This window comes from Protopterus annectens, chromosome 9.part0 (assembly GCF_019279795.1).
Source record: "Protopterus annectens isolate FY-2018-M chromosome 9.part0, PAN1.0, whole genome shotgun sequence".
NCBI classification, from domain to species: domain Eukaryota; kingdom Metazoa; phylum Chordata; order Ceratodontiformes; family Protopteridae; genus Protopterus; species Protopterus annectens.
This window is the reverse complement of record NC_056743.1, coordinates 259,852,256-259,871,836: the sequence shown is the minus strand read 5'-3', so window position 1 is coordinate 259,871,836 and position 19,581 is coordinate 259,852,256. Positions and strand designations below refer to the sequence as shown.

Here is a 19,581-nt window from a genome sequence, read left to right as displayed (position 1 = left end):
GTTGGCTGCTGTCGCTTCTTCCCTGACGTCAGTGCGCCAGGGTATATAAGATGCATCCAATGCCATTTTCTTCAGTTTTTCTTGCCCCAGATGTCAGGTGCCCCCAATAGGTAGGCAATACATATTGCTATATAAAAATATACATATAAAAATAAAACAATACCTTCAGTCACAAGCAAATACACCACAGAGGTTGTATAGGATAGATAGAAAGGTATAGATAAGTCCAGCTAGTTCAGAGGGGATGGAGGGTAACCTGGACTGCAGCAGTGTGAACACTCGAACATCTACATTTATGGTAGGTACAAAAAGTACAGTTTTGTACCTACCATAAATGTAGATGTTCGAAGATCCACATTGCTGCAGTCCTTACTTATGGGTAGTCCGCTGTCCTCAGTCGGCCCGAATACCAAAGTATTAGGCTGACGTCGGTCATGGGCGCTCAGATCTGACATCAGAGCGTCAGGGTATAAAAGCGCATGACCGATGTCATATCCTCAGTCTTTTCTTGCCCCAGATGTCAGAAGGCCCTAAAAAGAAAGGCCACAGCCCAAAAACAGGATACCTCCCAAAAACATGCCCAACAACAACCATCACCCAAACCATATTACCATGCCAAACTACAGAGGGAAGGAGGGAGGGTAAATTGGACTGCAGCAATGTGGATCTTCGAACATCTACATTTATGGTAGGTACAAAACTGTACTATGTTCTTCATCTCACATTGCTGCAGTCCTTACTTATGGGTAGAATCCCAAAGCAGAGGTAAAGGGAGGATGGCAAAATCATAAAGCATTAGGGGCTGCTAAAATGCCCTGTAATATTGCAGAGGCAAATCCAGCCCTAGACTTAGAATAAAGAGGAAGGTGGTAATGCTTGGAAAAAGTATGTACTGAACTCCAAGTGGCTGCTTCCAAAATATCTTTTGTAGCTACCCCCCTTAGAAAGGCAGCAGAAGTGGCAGTAGCTCTAGTGGAATGAGGTCTGATTCCAGCCGGAACCTCCTTACCATGATGGGAATAACAGAAAGAAATACAAAACCCAATCCATTTAGAAATAGTTTGTTTTGAAACAGGTTTCCCCTGAGAACCCAAAGCAAAAGAAACAAACAACTGCTGAGACTGCCTGAACCCCTTGGTTCTGCTCAAATAATAATGTAACTGTCTGTGAATATCCAAAGTATGCAAAATCTTCTCCCCTTTATTTTGGGGGTTTGCATAAAAAGTAGGCAAATGAATAGTTTGGTCCAAGGCCACACTAGAAACCACTTTAGGTATAAAGGAAGGATTAGTACCCAAAGATACCCTATCCTTATGAAAAATCAGGAAAGGTTCCACTGCCATAAGGGCCTGTAATTCAGAAACCCTTCTTGCAGAGGTAATGGCCAACAAAAAAGCAGTCTTCCATGATAAATACTTTAACTCGGCAGTAGCTGCAGGCTCAAAAGGTTGTAGAGTAAGTTTTTCCAACACAAAATTGAGATCCCAAGCAGGAGTAGGAGCTCTACGTGGGGTCTTATGTTCTTTGCCCCTCTAAGAAATTGCTTAAACAAAGGATGGGAAAATAAAGGAGGGTCACAGTCATAGTGAGCAGAAATGGCTGCAGCATGAACCTTTATCGAGGAGAAAGACAAACCCTTGTCCAATAACTCAGTAAGATATTGAAGAGAAACACTTAAATCAGGCTTGGAAACATCAAAGTCCTTCGCTTTGCTCCAAAGAAAAATCTCCTCCATTTATCTCGTAAACTTTCCTTGTACTAGGCCTTCTGGCCTCCAAAATAACATTCAAAACTTGTTGTGGAAGCTGAGACCCTCCAGGGTCTAAAACAGAATATGCCAGGCTGTGAGATGCAGAGACTGAATCTTGACATTGAGGAAGTGATTGCCCTCCTGAGACAAAGATGCGGAATCAAAGGCAGAGGCCATGGAGGCTCCGTACTAAACTCCTCAGTAGTGGGTACCAGTGCTGTCGAGGCCAATCCGGCGCTATCAGAATCATGGATGGCTTGTCTATTCTGGCCTTTAGGAGTACCTTGGGAATGAGAGGCAGAGGTGGAAAGGCATAGACATGAAGATTGCTCCAACTGAATGATAGAGCATCCACCTTCCAAGCTGTGGGATGAAACATTTTTGTGCAAAACTTTGGCAACTGGTAATTTAGTGGAGAAGCGAACAGATCTATGTCTGGAGTCCCCCATAACACTGTCAACTTTTGAAACACATGAGGATCCAGTTTCCACTCGTGAGGATCCACAATTTGTCTGCTCAACACATCTGCTAAGGAGTTCTGTGCTCCTGGTAGAAACCTTGCCTGAAGATTGAGGTGTAAACTGAGAGCAGTCTCCCACAAAATCATCGCTTGCCTGCAAAGAGGGTACGAATGGGTTCCCCCTTGCTTGTTGATGTACCACATGACAGTAGTGTTGTCTGTTTGAATCAACACCTGTCCTGGGTGAAGTAAATCCCTGAAAGCCATCAATGCAAATTGAACTGCTAACATCTCCTTCAAGTTGATATGCAAATGTTGAAGTCTGACAGGCCACGTGTCTTGCACCCATTTTCCATTGAGGTGTGCTCCCCAAGCCTTGTCCGAGGCATCTGTTGTTAGAATCTGACTCGCCTCTGGTCGGGTCACAGAGAGTCCCTTGTTTAGGTGACATTCCTGAGCCCACCACAAAAATTCTTTCTGAATGCAAGGTATTATCGGAATGACAGTGTCTAGATCTTGGCAGTGTTGTGTCCATACATTTTGAGATACCATTGAAGCTTCCTCATATGCAGTTTGGCATTGGGAAGCACCAGAATACAAGATGCCATGAACCCCAAGGCTTGAAGGACTGTCCTTGCAGTCAGCCTGGACTGTAGAGACATTTGATGGAAATAAAGAGAAAGGCTTCTTTGTTTGTCCAGGGTCAAAAAGGCCATCTGGGAAGCTGTATTCAGTCTCACACCCAGAAAGCACATGTCCTGAGAGGGTACTAGACTGGACTTTGTTTCGTTCACAGAATACCCTAGGCATCTTAACACTACCATCACATACTGAAGATGATGAAGAAGTTCGTCTTTGTGTTGTGCAATAATCAGGCAATCGTCCAAATAAGGATAAATCTGTATTCCTCTTAACCTGAAAAAGGCAATCACTGGAGCCAGAACCTTTGTGAACACTCTGGGCACAGTAGATAAGCCAAAGGGCAATGCAGAGAACTGATAATGTAAATTTCCAGCCCGAAAATGCAGGTACCTCCTGCAACTGGGCCTGATAGGAACATGAAGATAAGCCTCTTTGAGATCCAGAGTTACCATCCAGTGATCTTTTCCCAACAGAGGTAAAAGCTGTTGTAACGTCAGCATTTTGAACTTTGGAATGTCCAGATAAGTGTTGAGGATAGATAAATCCAAAATTGGTCTCCACGTGTTCCCTTTCTTTGGTACTAGAAACAGGCGAGAATAAAATCCTAGTCCCACTTCTGACAGAGGAACTGGCTGTATAGCTCCTATTTGAAGAAGCAAAGAAATCTGCTTGTGAGCCTCTATCCTTTGCCGAGGAGGAACGTCTGGCATGCCTTTGAAAGGAGGCAATGTATGGAAATAAAACTTGTAGCCTCGGTTTATAATGTCCAATACCCATTTGTCCTGGGTGACTAAAAGCCAGTTTTGCTTGAAGAGTGCTAACTTTCCTCCCAAAGGAGCTGCCAGGCAAGAAGAATCTGGCAGCTGAAAATGCAGGTCATTGGGCCTGTTTACGAAAGGACTGGCCCCTGCCCTCACCTGCAGATTGTGCAGGCGAACTCCAAGTTCTAGGCCTGAATGTACTGTGAGCTCTGCCCCTGCCACGTCTAGATCTACCCCTAGATTGAGAATCAGAAGAAGGGTAGGTCCACCCCTTAGTAGGCCAATTCCTACTAAACTTTGGAGGTTGTACCTGCAAAAAATCTTTAACAGTCTGCATAGACTTAGCCTTGTCTTCCATTTTCTTCAAAACCGACTCCACAGGGGGACCAAACAAAACTTCAGACTGTAAAGGGGCATCCAGAATTCTAGTTTTAACATGCTCGGACAAATTCTGATCCTTAAGCCAGGCGTGCCTACGGAGAACTGAACCAGTGGCAGCCACCCTAGAAGAGGCCTGTACAGCATCAAAACCACACTGCAAAGAATGCTTACCCACCTGTTCAGAGACATGTACTAAATCCTGCAATTCTTTACACTCTATGCCCTCTGCCAAAGCATCCACTTTAGATTTTAGCTGAGAAAGGAGGAAATTCTGATACTTCAACATATGAAACTGGCAATTTAAAGCCCTCATTGCTAAAGTAGAAGAGGTATACACCTTCTTACCCCATCTATCCAAAGCTCTAGCTTCCTTATCTAGAGGAACCGGATTCTTTACAACAGAGGCTCTAACACCCTTAGGCCCCTGACTAATAGTTTCTGGGTCCGCCCTAGGACTCTTATACAGATATTTATGAGCCTCAGGCACCCTGTAATATCTGTCCGGTTTAACTGGCGCAGGAGGCAAAGAATCTGGATTAAGAGAAGCCTCCGAGAAAACATCTTGAACAACATCCAAAACAGGAGGTATAGCCAAGGGTCTATGCTGTGGTAAAACAAGAATTCCCTAAGCCTCTTCCGTGAATCAGAGAAATCCTGTCCTTCCCACTTAAAATGCTCCCTCATGGAATGCAGAGTTTCTGAAAATGAAAAATCCTCTGGAGGAGAAGCAGAAGGAGTGGAATCCTCTGCATCAGAATCGAATAAGGAGGAAAATCTAGAATATCTTCAGCAGAAGACTCTGAGTCATCTGAGGCCTGATCCAAACTTTCCAACTCTGGCTCCACCCTGGGCCTCTTATCAGGAGGGGGCATAGAACCTCTAATTAAAGTAATCAAATCTTCTGCCATTTTAAGCATGTGCTTTTTAGGCACAGACCCTGAAGTACCTGAAGGGACACCAGAGGAAGGCAAAACAGACCTGCCCTTAGAAGAAGCCTTAGAAATAGAAGCAGAAGGCCTAACCACCTTAGGCATAGAAGGGAGAACAGTGACTTGAGAGGCCCCTTCAGCCTGACCTGACTCCTGGGAGGCCACATCCTGCAAAATCAAAGTTTCCCCCTGAGACTCAACAGAAACTTCAGCCGGATCCACCTGCTCTACTGTAGCTTCTGCAGGACCGGCGTCCGAAACGGACGAATCAACCTGTCTAGGTTTCAAGGATTTGTCTTTGTGCTTCTTCGTGGAAGCGGGCGTCGGAGGATCCGACGGCATATTATAATTACACCGCTTACCAAAGACTAACCTAGCACAATCTAACCTTCTTTTTATAGTGCGCTTATTAAACCTAGCACAAAACCGACACCCGACTACGTCGTGGTCCGGTCCCAAACAAGGAATGCAAAGAGAGTGATAATCCCTATGCGGTATCTGTTTCCCACAAGAAATACAATTATTCACTTTTTCTGACATCCGGAATTAACTGAGGCAAGAAAAAACAAAAATATTCCCCAACGGGGTACTTAGCCCAACTTGGTTTCGGTCTGAAACTCGGAATTCGAAAATTTCAGAACGCCGAACGGCACTTGCAACGCTGCTTCTGCATCGGACCATGCGGCAAAAAAGACTGAGGATATGACGTCGGTCATGCGCTTTTATACCCTGACGCTCTGATGTCAGATCTGAGCGCCCATGACCGACGTCAGCCTAATACTTTGGTATTCGGGCCGACCGAGGACAGTGGACTACCCATAAGTAAGGACTGCAGCAATGTGAGATGAAGAACATCTGTACAATGTTCATCGTGTTACACTGCTGCAATCATCACACTTGGGTTGAATCCCAAGGATGGGTGGTGGAACTAAACAGGGTTTGGAGAAGCTAGTAGGCCCTGCAGAACTGCAGTGGCGAAGCCAGCTCTGGTTTTAGAGTATAGAGGTAAGTGATAGTGCTTGTTGAAGGTGTGCACTGAACTCCAAGTTGCAGCCTCCAAAATATCCTTGGTCGGTACCCCTCTGAGGAAAGCTGTTGATGTTGCTGTAGCCCTGGTGGAATGGGGCCTGATGTTACCAGGCACAGATTTCCCATGGTGTGTGTAGCAGAAATGGATGCAATGTCCTATCCATTTTGAAATGGTCTGTTTTGAGATAGCTTTTCCTTGAGATCCTGCAGCATAGGATACAAAGAGCTGGTCAGATTTTTCTGAAAGCCTTAGTTTTATCCAAGTAGTAACGTAATTGCCTGTGAATGTCCAAAAAGTGTAGGAGCCTTTCCCCTTTGTTCTGGGGGTTTGGATAAAAGGTGGGCAAATGAATGGTTTGGTTTAGGGCCACACTGGATACTACCTTTGGCATAAAGGAAGGGTTAGTTCGTAAAGAGACTGTCGATGAAAAATGAAAGGCTCCACTGCCATTAGGGCCTGTAGTTCTGAGACTCTTCACGCTGAAGTTATTTCTAGCAGCAGGGCAGTTTTCCACGATAGGAACTGTAGATCAGCTGTGAAAGCTGGTTCAAAGGGCGGAAGTGTAAGCTTTTCCAAAACAAAGTTGAGATCCCAAGTTGGTGTTGGTGCTTTCCGGGGCAGTCTTATGTTCTTAGCCCCTCTGAGGAACTGTCTTAGTAATGGATGTGAAAATATAGGAGGATCCGTGTTGTATTGAGCTGAAATAGCTGAGGCGTGGATCTTAATAGAGGAGAAAGAAAGTCCTTTGTGCAACATCTCAGTTAAATATTGAAGAACTTGAGGAATATTTGGGACAAGGGGATTTTGGCCTTTAGCCTGGTTCCAGGCGCAGAATCGTTTCCATTTGTCTGAATAGACTTTCCTGGTGCTGGGCCTCCTGGCCTCCAGAATGATGTCCTTCACAGCTTTAGAGAGAAGTGTTGACTGGTTGTTTAGGAAATTTGCCATGCAGCCTGATTTAAAGTCTTGAGCTGTGTAGAATCTGATTGTTTTGCTGAGTGAGCAGGTGAGGAATTGTCGGTAAAATCCATGGTGGGCCTTGAGCCATGTTCCTTAGTATTGGATACTAGTGTTGGCATGGCCAGTCTGGAGCAATGAGTATCATTTGTGGCCTCTCTAATCTGGCTTTCATCAGCACCTTTGCCAGAAGAGGCAGTGGAGGAAAGGCATACACTGTCAATGTTTTCCAACTGAATGAGAGGGTGTCCACCTTCCAAGCTAGTGTGTGGTATGTCCTTGTGCAGAATTTCTGCAGTTGGTAGTTTTGGGGGGAAGCAAACAGATCTATGTCTAGGCTCCCCCATTTTTGAGTTATCATTGCGAATACTTGTGGATCTAGTTTCCACTCATGAGGATCTGTGATGTTTCTGCTTAGATCGTCTGCCAGCGCGTTTTTCTTTCCTGGCAGGAATTGTGCTTGTAGTTGAACTTGGTAGGTTAGTGCTGTGTTCCACAAGGTCATTGCTTGTCTGCATAGGGGGTAGGAGTGTGTGCCCCCTTGCTTATGTACCACATCACTGTGGTGTTGTCCGTCTTTATTAGGAGTTGTCCTGGATGTAGGAGGTCCTTGAAAGCTGTTAGGGCATTTTGCACAGCTAGCATCTCTTTTTGATTGATATGTAGATGCCTTTGGTTTGCAGACCATTTGCCCTGAATACACTGTCCTGCCATGTGTGCTCCTCAGGCATAATCCGATGCATCTGTTGTTATAGTTTGCCTGGCTGTGGGTACGGTAAAAGGCTGACCCTTGTTGAGGTGACATGCCTGAGCCCACCATAGAAACTCCTGTTGAAGGCAAGGAATGAGTGGAATTACTGTTTCCAAGCTGTGGCTGCATTGGGTCCATATGCTTTTCAGATACCATTGTAATTTCCTCATATGCAGTTTTGCAAATGGTAGTAGTAGTATGCAAGATGCCATGAATCCCAAGGCCTGCAGAATTTTTCTTGCAGGGTGTTGGGTCTTTGTTGCCATCATTTTGAAGTATTGAGTCAGTTGTCCTTGCTTGTCTGGTGTGAGATAAGCCATCTGGGCCGTTGTATTTAAGCTGGCACCCAGGAATATTATGTCTTGTGAGGGCACTAGTTTTGACTTCTTTTCGTTTACTGTGTACCCTAGGCAACTTAGTAGGTTTTTGACAAACGCCAGATGCTTTAATAGGATGTCCTTGCTTTCTGATTGAATAAGGCAGTCGTCCAGGTATGGATATATTTGAATCCCTCTGTCTGCAGTATGCAATTACTGGTGCCATGCATTTTGTGAAGACCCTGGGCACAGTAGATAAGCCAAAGGGCAGTGAAGAGAATTGGTAATGGGTTGAACCTGCAATAAATCGGAGGCATCTTCTGCAATTCTGTCTGACAGGGACATGCAGGTATACCTCCTTGAGGTCCAACGTTACTAGCCAAGCCTTCTTGCCCAGCATGGGAAGAAGTTGCTGCAGTGTTAGCATCTTGAATTTGGGTACTTCCAGGTATGTGTTTAGAACTGAGAGGTCCAAAATGGGTCTCCAGGCTTTGTCCTTTCGGGGAACTAGAAACAGTCTTGAGTAAAATCCTTATCCTTGCTCCTGTGTAGGAACCTGTTGAATGGCTCTCATGTCCATGAGAGCTGAAATTTGCTTTTGAGCCTCTGCCCATTGATTTGGTGGCAGGTTTCGCATTCCTTTTATCCTTGGAAAAGTGTGAAAGTGGCATCTGTATCCTTGAGATACAATATTTAGGACCCATTTGTCTTTTGTGATGATGTGCCAATTGTCTGCAAAAAGTGCTAGCTTTCCCCCCCAAGGGAGCTGCCAAGAGGGTTTTGCTTGGTAGTCTGAGGGGTAAGTCATTGTGTTTGTCTTCTGGTAGTTTGAGACCTGTCTTCTCCTCCTTTTTGGGTTGTGGCACTCCGTTGTCGGGGCTGGTAAGAGCCTTGTGGCTGGCCTCTGCCTCTTGGACGTCTGTATCTGCCCCTCTGTGGTCTGGCAGAAGCTGGAAAGGACCAGTTTTTGGTTTGCCAATTTCTGCTGAAACGAGGCGGTTGAACCTGTAAGAAATCCTTGACTGTCTGCATAGATTTTGCCTTATCCTCCATTTTCTTTAAAACAACTTCTGCTTTTACACCAAATAAAACATCCTGCTGTAAAGGTGCATCCAATAACTTTGCTTTAACATGATCAGGTAAAGTTTGTTCTTTTAACCAAGCATGCCTACGTATGACGGACCCTGTCACTGCTGCTCTATAAGAAGCTTCCAATGAATCAAATCCACATTGCAAAGTATGTTTTCCCATTTGTTCAGCTGAATGCAACAAATCTTGCATTTCCTTGTAATCTGGCTGGTCTGTATGTGCAAGCATTTTTTGTTTTAATTGAGACATCAGATATTGTTGATATTTCAACATGTGAAACTGACAATTTAAGGCCCTCATAGCTAGAGTAGCTGAGGTATATACTTTCTTTCCCCATCTGTCTAGTGCTCTAGAATCCCTTTCAGAGGGCACAGGATTTTTAGCAATAGAGGCCTTAACCCCTTTGGGACCCTGGGAAATGGTTTCTGGGTCAGCAACAGGGCTTTTATACAGGAATTTGTGAGAGTCAGGGACTCTGTAGTATCCGTCTGGTTTGGCTGGTGCTGGAGGTAGTGAATCTGGGTTAAGGCTAGATTCTGAATAAACATCATCCACAATATCTAACACAGGTGGAATAGCAAGTGGTCTGTGCTGGGGTAGTAAAAGGAACTCTCAGAGCCTTTTCTTAGAATCAAGAGTAATCCTGACCTTCTCAGTGGAAATGTTCCCTCATAGTATGTAAGGTTTCCCCAAAAGAGTAGTCTTCTGGGAGAGATGCAGAAGGGATAGACTCTTCAGCATCAGAATCTTCATAAGGGGGAAAGGAATATTCCTGTTCCTCAGAAGAGTCTGAGGAAATTGAAACCTGGTCAGAGGAAGCATAGTCCTCCTCCTGCCTTGGCCTTTTATCAGGAGGGGGATGGGAACCCCTGATTAGGGTAATTAAGTCTTCAGTCATCTTAAGCATCTGTTTCTTAGGCATGGGGCCTTGTACGGGAGACTGCTGTACAGTCTTCTTTGTTTTTAAAGGAGTTTTCAGTTTTGCATAGGATTTAATAGTGTGTAGTCGGTCTGAAGACACCTTCTGCAACTGAAGGCGTTTCAACTGCACCGGAATCTCCTTCAGGTATGGAGTCGGAAGGGCCTAAAAGTAAAGGTTGTGGAGGCCTAGCAATCTCCGCTTGTGAATCGGATGTCACCTGGGGTTCTAAATCAGCGGTCGTCAGGGGCTGCATAGGTGCCTCACTGAAAACCGGAGAACCGGCGACTGGCCTAGCAGAGGCCTCGGAGTCCGGTTTGGATTTCGGCTGCCTGTCCTTATCTTTGCGTTTTTTATGCATTCCGGTCGTCGGTTGATCCGACGGCATGGTATAATTAAATTTCCTACCAAAATAATGTCTGGCGAAATCAAACCGACGTTTAATAGTTTGTTTATTAAACCTAGCACAAAAACAGACAAACTGTGACGTCATGGTCTGGGCCTAGGCAAGGAATACAAAAAGAATGAATGTCCTTATGAGGTATTTGCTTCCCACAAGAAATGCAATTGTTAACTTTTTCTGACATCGGACTGAGGCAAGAAAAGGTTCCCCAATGGGGTACTTAGCTTTATGAAGACTTCTGTATGAAATTCGATTTGAAAATCTCAGGAGTTGGTCGACCGGCACTTGCGAACTGCTTCTGCTTCGGGCACCGTGCGGCAAGAAAGACTAAAGAAAATGGCGTCGGATGCATCTTATATACCCCTGGCGCACTGACTTCAGGGAAGAAGCGACAGCAACCGACGCCGGACCAAGACTTTGGAACTCGGGCCGACTGCGGGACCGCCTGACGGCAGGATAACCCAAGTGTGATGACTGCCAGCAGTGCAACATGATGAACATTGTATTCCAATACTGATCAGAGCACAGGAAAAAAAATGAAAAGTTTGTTTTTAAAGGCAAGTTCAGCTAAAAGAAAAAAAAAATTGTCTTAGGACAACAATGAATCAAGTGAGGCAATAACTGTGCATGATTTTAACCTAGTGGCCAAGGTTGGAGAAGGAAGATGCAAAACAAAAGTACAGAAAAACAAAATAACCTAGAAAAAGTGTGCAATCCAAAACTCTAACCAAACGACAAAAGCACACGGACATCCGATTCCTGAAGAAAAACACCACACCATATAGTCCTAAGGTTACTCTCTTTAATGTAATAACGCTTATATTGTACACTGTGTTTTCATCCTGTCACATCCAAGACTTCATCAGATATATCAAGTGAGCAATCTTCGTAATATATCCTTCCCCCTCCCTTGCGTCACCTAATCAGTGTTTTATTCCAATTATCTTATTTAAAAAAATTTAAAAATATAGAGGTCAAAATCTCCTAAAAAATCCTATATTCTAAAATTAAAAATAATGTCAATATAAATAACCTTTCAATATTGAGACAATAGTAATAAATGAAATACCATCTTTACTTATAATAATAGTGTCAATACTTTGTACATTATGACAAATAGTACTACACAACACACACAAAAATAGAGGACAGATGTACCCAACTTTACCTTACATTTCCATCTAATAACTATAATGTTATAATTTGATTGCTCTAAGCTTTAAGACTGGTACTAAAGAAATGTAATCATTTAGCCCTGGCTTGTTAATGGCTTCCAGTCTTAACTGCCAAAATAATTCACGAAATTCTATTGTGGTCTCCCCAAGGTCCTTTAAAAGTAATTTAATACTATTGTCTCAATATGTTGTACTGTCTGTAATAATGTCTCAGGGAGGCCATGTCTACATGGAAGATGATGAAGGCCTCAATGGGCATCAGTGCCTGAAGTTCTGAAACTCTTCTGCCTGAGGTGATAGCTATGAGAAAAGCAGTCTTCCAGGAGAGGTATCTTAGTTCTGCTGAAGCAGCAGGTTTGAAGGGTGGTAAAGTTAGTTTTTCCAAAACATAACTCAGGTCCCAGGCTGGAGTGGTTGGCCTTCTGGGAGGTCTGATATCAGAAGCCCTTCTGAGGAATTGCTTAATCAAAGGATGGGAGAGAACAAGGGCTGTTCTGTATCAAAATGAGATGAAATGGCTGAGGCGTGGATTTTAATAGAGAAGGAGAGGCCACTATTAAGTAGCTCCGCTAGGTAATCCAGGATAAGAGGGATGGAAGGTTGCGAGGTATTGCCCCCTTTGAACTGGCTTCAGGAGCAGAATCTTTTCCATTTTCCTGCCTTCTGGCCTCTGTGATAATGTCTAGGACCTGTTTGCTTAACAGGGGCCCCTTGTTTGCCTTTAGTGCATTAGCCATGCTGATAGTTTGAGAGTCTGCAAGTCTGGGTGCAGCATCCCACCCTCACCTGAGTTAACAGGTCTGAGATCAGGGGAAGCTGCCTGGGAGGCTGTAAAGTCAGGCTGCGCAGTAAGGGGTACCAATGTAGTCTGGGCGAATCTAGAGTAATGAGGATGGCCTTTGGTCTCTCCTCCCTTATTTTGATCAGTACCTTGGGAATAAGAGGCAAAGGAGGGAATGCGTACACAAAGAGGGTGTTCCAGGGGAAGGTCAAGGCCTCCACCTTCCAAGCTAGGTGGTGATGCTCCCTGGTACAGAATTTTTTCAGCTGATGGTTGAGACGTGAAGCAAAGAGATCTACCTCCAGGGCCCCCCACACCTGAGTGATTTTTAAAACAATTTTTTTCTGGAGCTGCCATTCCTGGGGGTCCAGTAAGTTTCTGCTTAAGTGGTCTGCCAGAGTGTCTAACGTAGACAGTTTTGACCTCTGAAAATGCAATGTACCAAGAGCAGATGCACTGGTTACATTGCAGTGACAATTTAAAAATCGATAAGTCTTACTTTTGTTATTTAAAGCAATACTTTAACAATCTTTAAAAACTTCAGAACCAATTTTCATGCAAGTTATAGTAACCTAGCAAGTGTTCTCACCAAGTTTTGATGGCCTGTATTTATTCACAATCCAGAATTCTGTGACATATACATACTCTGGTATAACAAATGCTATTCTGTATTCGCTCAACCTGTCAAATTGCAAGTACAAAAATTCCTATAATCTCATACAGTTAAACTACTATTCGGATTACTTTTCAGGTTCTGATTCATACTGAAAAGACATCTGAGTTAAGAAGGGCGCACCATCAAATTAACGTGACAAATTCTGCAAAACCAGCTACTTGACAAATACTCACCAATAAATGTATACTGAGCTATACACTTGGTGCATAACAACCCTGCAAATGATCAGCAAAAGAAGGCAGTTTTTAGCAAGAATCGACTTTTTAAACACATCGTTATTTTTCCTGAATTCACTAACAGTTGCACAGATTCAGAGCAACCATATCTCTTTCACAAAGTATTAAAAGTCATATCATTGATCCTTAGAAATCATAGTAGAGAATCAGAAAGAGGAACACTTTTTTTTCATAGTATAAGTTCTTCCTGTTGTAGACCCTATACAATAAAGGACAGGAAATCTTTGAAGAGGATTATTTTATTTTATTTAATAAAGTCAGTACCCCACATCAGGTCTGCCTTTATGAGGAAATACGTAAATCTAGGAAGAGTAAAGCTAAATCTGAGGGACAATATCATAGCACTATACATAAATCATATCAGCTGAACTGTATGGAGGCAAGCCAAAAGGAAAGAGGATCCCTACAGGCCTAGGAAAGCAAGTGAAACTACTGGAATTTTATAGGATTTTTCCCAAATGAGAATCCAGATGACTCTCCTACTCCACTTAAAGAGCAAAGGTATTTTGTAATCAGAAAAAAGTATAAAACAAATACAGAGCTATTTTTTTTTTAACAGTGACGCACATACTTTCCTTAGTACCCAAACTCATGTTTGACTACTCAGCCACAGTGATGACTGACTTACCAAGTGTCAAAAAAATATAAAAACGGTGCCAACAGGTTGCTTTTAATAAATATTTTTAAAAACCGCTGAACTCTGAGAAGTCCACTGGGATGTGTCCTTCAAATTGCAGTTTCCTAACAGATTCTACTTAGGGTGAGTTTTAAGCTAAGGCACCAGCTTTACAAGGGACATACAATTACATAAAACCTGCAATAAATACAAAACAAACCACATAAAATAACAGTACTTGAGCTCTCAATGTTGTAGCACAGTCCAAGTGTATTTTAATTCATTGTTTAACGTAACCTCATTTTCTAGTATAGTTGCCATACTCTTCAGAGACTCAACATAAATGTTAGAAATGCAACTGTTTTATATCCACATCCACACCTTCAACTATGTATGTATGTATTTTAGTTACATTTTGATAACTGAACAGATAAAGCAGGCAGCTTTTTTTTATTTATGTGTCTTTACAGATGAGCTAAATTTATAGTAATGACAGCAGTTCAGCAATGACATGAAAATACAATTTAAGACAAGTTACTAATGCAATATGGAGCCAAATTACTCCAGAGCATTTTAAGAAGCAAAAAAGGCTTCCAGAAAAAGAATATTTACATCCAAAATAATATTATACAACAATATTTTAAAACCTGTTAGCATACATTACACTCTTAGTAGTACATGCAGTTTCATCAGTAGAGCTGCACTAGTAATGGGCAGCAACCCACAAGAATACAATTACACCATCTATAAATAGAGCATATACTAAAGGAATCCTACTACTTTGTCATTTTTCTGTACTAATGGTACTCAGGAGTTCCAACACCTATTAACTCCCTCCCCCCAAACACTTATGGTAGAATCTAGTCAACAAATATTTTCATTGAAACAAACCACTATGCACAGCTTCCATAAGAAAATTACAAATACACACATTTACATACTAATATAGCTACTATTAATTTATATACATTTTTGGCATGTTTTCCTTGTTACCCTTTCACATTTCCTTATTGAGTAAACAAATAAACAAGCTTTCACCTTCTGTAACTTACTTCTAATATTTTTACGCAGTGCTATCTGGTCAGACAACAAAAAGTACAGTTGTGTATACTTACCATTGTGTTTGTGTCTTTCAGCTTTTCCCGGTTAGGGGTCGCCACAGCGGAACTCCGATCCGCTAATGATTGGCAGTAGAGTTTTACGTGCTGGCTTGCTGGGCCTAATGCACAATATTTGAGTGTATTCACTGCTGTAGTCATCACATTTGGGTTATCCCTGCCAGGTTAGCCCTTGCCCGGCCCGAATACCAGAGACTTAGTATTTCTATGTTGGTTGCTGTCGCTTGAGGACTGACGTCAAGTCATCAGTAGTATAAAGTCAGGCAGCTGACTTCATTACATTAGTTTTTCTTGCCCTAACCTGTCAGGAGCCCCCAAAGTAGGAGGCCAGGTTCTGGTGGAAGAACCCCACCAATGGAAAATAAATACCAATATGTCCCTTGTAAGGAAGAGAGAAAAACAAGGAAGAATGGTAATAAAAGGAGAAAGAGTAAAGGGGGATGGAGGGAGGGAAAAGTAGTTTTGTACCTACCATAAATGTAGATGTTCGAGTGTATTCACTGTTGCAGTCATTACAATTGGGTTATCCTGCTGGCAGGCTACCTGCAGTCAGGCAGAGTTCCAAAGTCTAGGTCTGGCGTCAGTTGCTGTCACCTCCTCCCTGACATCAGTGCGCCAGGGGTATATAAGATGCAGCCGAAGCCATTTTCTTCAGCTTTTCTTGCCCCAGATGTCAGGTGCCCCTAAAATGGTAGGCTAAATTATACCAATAAGCATGCATACAGAAAAAACAACTTTTCCTTCATCTACAAGCAAATACACCACATAGGTTGTATAGAATAGAGAAGTACAGATAAGTCCCAGCAAGGAAAAGGGGGATGGTGGGAGGGTAACCTGGACTGCAACAGTGAATACACTCTAACATCTACATTTATAGTAGGTACACAACTGTACTATGTTCATCGTGTTTCACTGTTGCAGTCATTACAATTGGGTTGAATCCCAAAGCTAAGGTTGGGAGGCTGGTGCTAAATAGGATTAGGAGAGGCTATCGGGCCCTGCAGAACTGCACTGGCAAAGCCTGCCCTGGATTTAGAGTAGAGAGGTAAGTGACAGTGCTTTGTAAAAGTATGCACTGAACTCCAAGTTGCAGCCTCTAAGATGTCTTTGGTTGGTACTCCTCTGAGGAAGGCTGCTGAAGTGGCTGCTGCTCTGGTTGAATGGGGCCTAATGCCCTTAGGCACTGATTTGCTATGCTGTGAATAGCAGAAACGAATGCAGTGGCCTATCAACTTTGAAATAGTCTGTTTTGAGAAAGGCTTTCCTTGTGATCCTGCAGCATATGCCACTAGAAGTGGTTCAGTCTTTCTGAAAGCTTTGGTTCTGTCCAAGTAGAAGCGTAGCTGCCTGTGAATGCCCAAAGAATGCAGACATCTCTCACCCTTATTCTGTGGGTTTGGGTAAAAGGTAGGCAAATTAATTGTTTGGTTAAGTGCCACAGTGGACACTACCTTAGGCATAAATGTAGGGTTTGTCCTCAGAGAAACCCTGTCAGGATGGAAAATGATAAAAGGTTCCACAACCATGAGTGCCTGTAACTCTGAGACTCGTCTAGCAGAGGTTATTGCTAGGAGCAGAGCTGTTTTCCAGGATAAGAATTTTATATCAGCTGCAGAGGCTGGCTCAAATTGAGGCAGTGTGAGTTTTTCCAAGACATAGTTGAGGTCCCATGCAGGCACTGGTGTTCTCCTTGGAGGTCTTATGTTTTTGGCCCCACTGATGTACTGCCTTAGTAACGGATGAGAAAAAATAGGTGATTCTGTATTGTAATGAGCTGAAATGGCAGAGGTATGAATTTTAACTGATGAAAAGGAAAGGCCTTTATCCAGCATCTCAGTTAAGTATTGCAAAATCTGAGGAATATTTGGAACAATCGTGTCAATATCTTGTGCCTGGTTCCAAGCACAGAATCTCTTCCATTTTTCTGCATAAGATTTTCTGGTGCTAGGCCTCCTGGCCTCCAAAATAACATCCATCACTGCTTTAGAGAGAGGTGTGTCTTGAATGGCTACATTATCTGCCATGCTGCCAGGTTTATGGTCCTGAGTTAGCTGTGCAGTATCTGACTGTCTTGTTGTGTCAATAAGTGAGGAATTTGAGGTAATGTCCAAGCTGGGCATTGAGACAAGCTCTTTAGGATTGGGTACCAGTGCTGGCGGGGCCAGTCTGAGGCAATCAGTATCATTTTTGGCTTCTCTTGTCTGACCTTGAGGAGTACCTTGGGGAGGAGAGGCAAAGGAGGAAAGGCATATACTGTTAGGTTTTTCCAGCTGAAAGATAGAGCATCCACTTTCCATGCTTGCTTGTGATAAGTCCTTGTGCAGAATCTCTGTAGTTGGCAGTTGTGAGGGGAGGCAAATAGGTCTATGTCCGGGTATCCCCAATTCTTTGTTATCATGTTGAAGACTTGTGGATCCAATTTCCACTCGTGGGGATCCATTAGGTTTCTGCTTAGTTTGTCTGCCAGAGTATTTATCCTTCCTGGCAGGAATTGTGCTTACTGATGTACTTGGTAAGTCAATGCTGTCCCCCACAAGCTTATGGCTAGTCTGCAGAGGGGGTAGGAATGTGTGCCCCCCTGCTTGTTTATGTCCCACATGACTGTAGCATTGTCCGCCTTTATCAGTAGTTGTCCTGGATGAAGTAGATCCTTGAAGGCTGTCAGGGCATTCTGAACAGCTAGCATCTCTTTTTGACTGATATGTAGATGCATTTGACTTGCGGACCATGTGCCCTGAATACATCTGCCTGCCATATTGGCCCCACAGGCATAATCTGATGCATCTGTTGTCAATGTCTGCCTGGCTGTGGGTAAGGTGAATGGCTGTCCCGTGTTGAGGTGACATGCTTTTGCCCACCATCGAATTTCCTGTTGCAGGCAGGGAATGAGGGTAAAAAGAAGTTATGTCCTTACCATAATGTTCCATGTGAGTTGTTCATCTCGTCTTTTTGTTCTTACACGTGGGTTCGGGGCCGATCCCTCGGCTCCGAGTCGGCCGCTTTTCAAGCTCAAACTCTCAGAGAAGCTCGAGACATAGTGTATATCCCATGATGCTCTACTGTAAACCCCCAGATCTAGTACGCTGCACCTGAAGACAGCCTAAAAAGGAAGAAAACACTACAGTATCTACCTATCTAGGTACCTATAGATTTGCAGAAAGGAAAAAAAAACAGTCTGTCCTAAGAAGACAGGCTGACAAGACCGACCAATTCACCAAGGCAACCATCTTTCTCAACAGGAGGGGGAAGGTGGGAGGGAATGTAAGAACAAAAAGGCGAGATGAACAACTCACATGGAACGTTATGGTAAGGACATAACTTCTTTAGGTGAAGTTGTTCTATCTCGCAGTTTTGTTCTTACAGGTGGGTAGCGTCCCAAGCACCCTAATCCTGGGTGGCTCAAGGGAGAACATTCCTGAGCACAGTGGAACCAAAGGAAGCCCTGCCCCTGGAGGCCCTGTCCACTTTGTAATGAGTGATAAACATGTGAGGTTTTGACCACGTGGCAGCTGCACAAATGGTATCCAAGGGTAAACGAGCTGTATGAGCTAATGACGTAGAAACAGCCCGGGTAGAATGGGCTTTGACATTAGTCGGTAATGGCTGGTTAGTAGAGGAATAAATGAATTTAATGCAGTCAGAAAGCCACTTAGATAATGTGATTTTTGATACCGCAGAACTTTTCTTGTTCTCTGCATAAGAGACAAAGAGTTGATCCGATTGTCTGAAGTCTTTCGTTCTGTCCAAGTAGAATCTCAATTGTCTGTGAACATCAAGCTTGTGTAACATATATTCCAGTCTGTTGGTGCGGTGTCTAAAAAAGGTTGGGAGCTCAATGGACTGATTTAAGTTAGTTTCTGAACAGACCTTAGTAAGAAAGGTAGGATTTGTCCTGAGGGACACCCCGTCAGGGTGGAAGATCAAATATGGGGGCTTGGAAGATAAAGCTTGAAGTTCGGAGACCCTACGCGCAGATGTAATGGCTACCAGAAATAAAGTTTTCCAAGACAGAAACTTCAAGTCACAGGATGACGCGGGTTCTAAGGGGGCAAGCATCAATTGGGATAAAACAAGATTCAAATTCCAGGGAGAGAGAGGGTGTCTGATAGGAGGTCTGAGATGGTGGGTCCCTTTCAAAAAGGCTTTACATAGTCTGTGGGACATGATGTTAGACCCGTTAAACCCTACATGAAAGTTGGAAATGGCAGCCAATAGAACTCTTATGGTGGCAGCAGCTGCGCCGTCACAGAATAAGGAAGACAAGAACTCTAAACTGGTATGAATAGGGGCAACATAAGGGTCAATGTCGTGGTGAGAAGCCCAGTGAACAAATCGTTTCCATTTGCTGTTATATAGCTTCCTGGTTGACAATTTATGAGAGGAAAAGTACAGTTTTGTACCTACCATAAATGTAGATGTTCGAAGATCCACATTGCTGCAGTCCTTACTTATGGGTAGTCCGCTGTCCTCGGTCGGCCCGAATACCAAAGTATTAGGCTGACGTCGGTCATGGGCGCCTAGATCTGACATCAGAGCGTCAGGGTATAAAGGCGCATGACCGACGTCATATCCTCAGTCTTTTCTTGCCCC

The 19,581-nt window shown here is 43.4% G+C and overlaps 1 protein-coding gene across 1 annotated transcript in view; it reads right to left on the bottom strand.

Annotated features, from left to right (window-relative positions):
* The window catches only part of NAT10 (N-acetyltransferase 10), a 1,889,152-nt gene that overhangs the window by 154,443 nt on the left and 1,715,128 nt on the right, over positions 1–19,581 (bottom strand). The window lies entirely within an intron of this gene.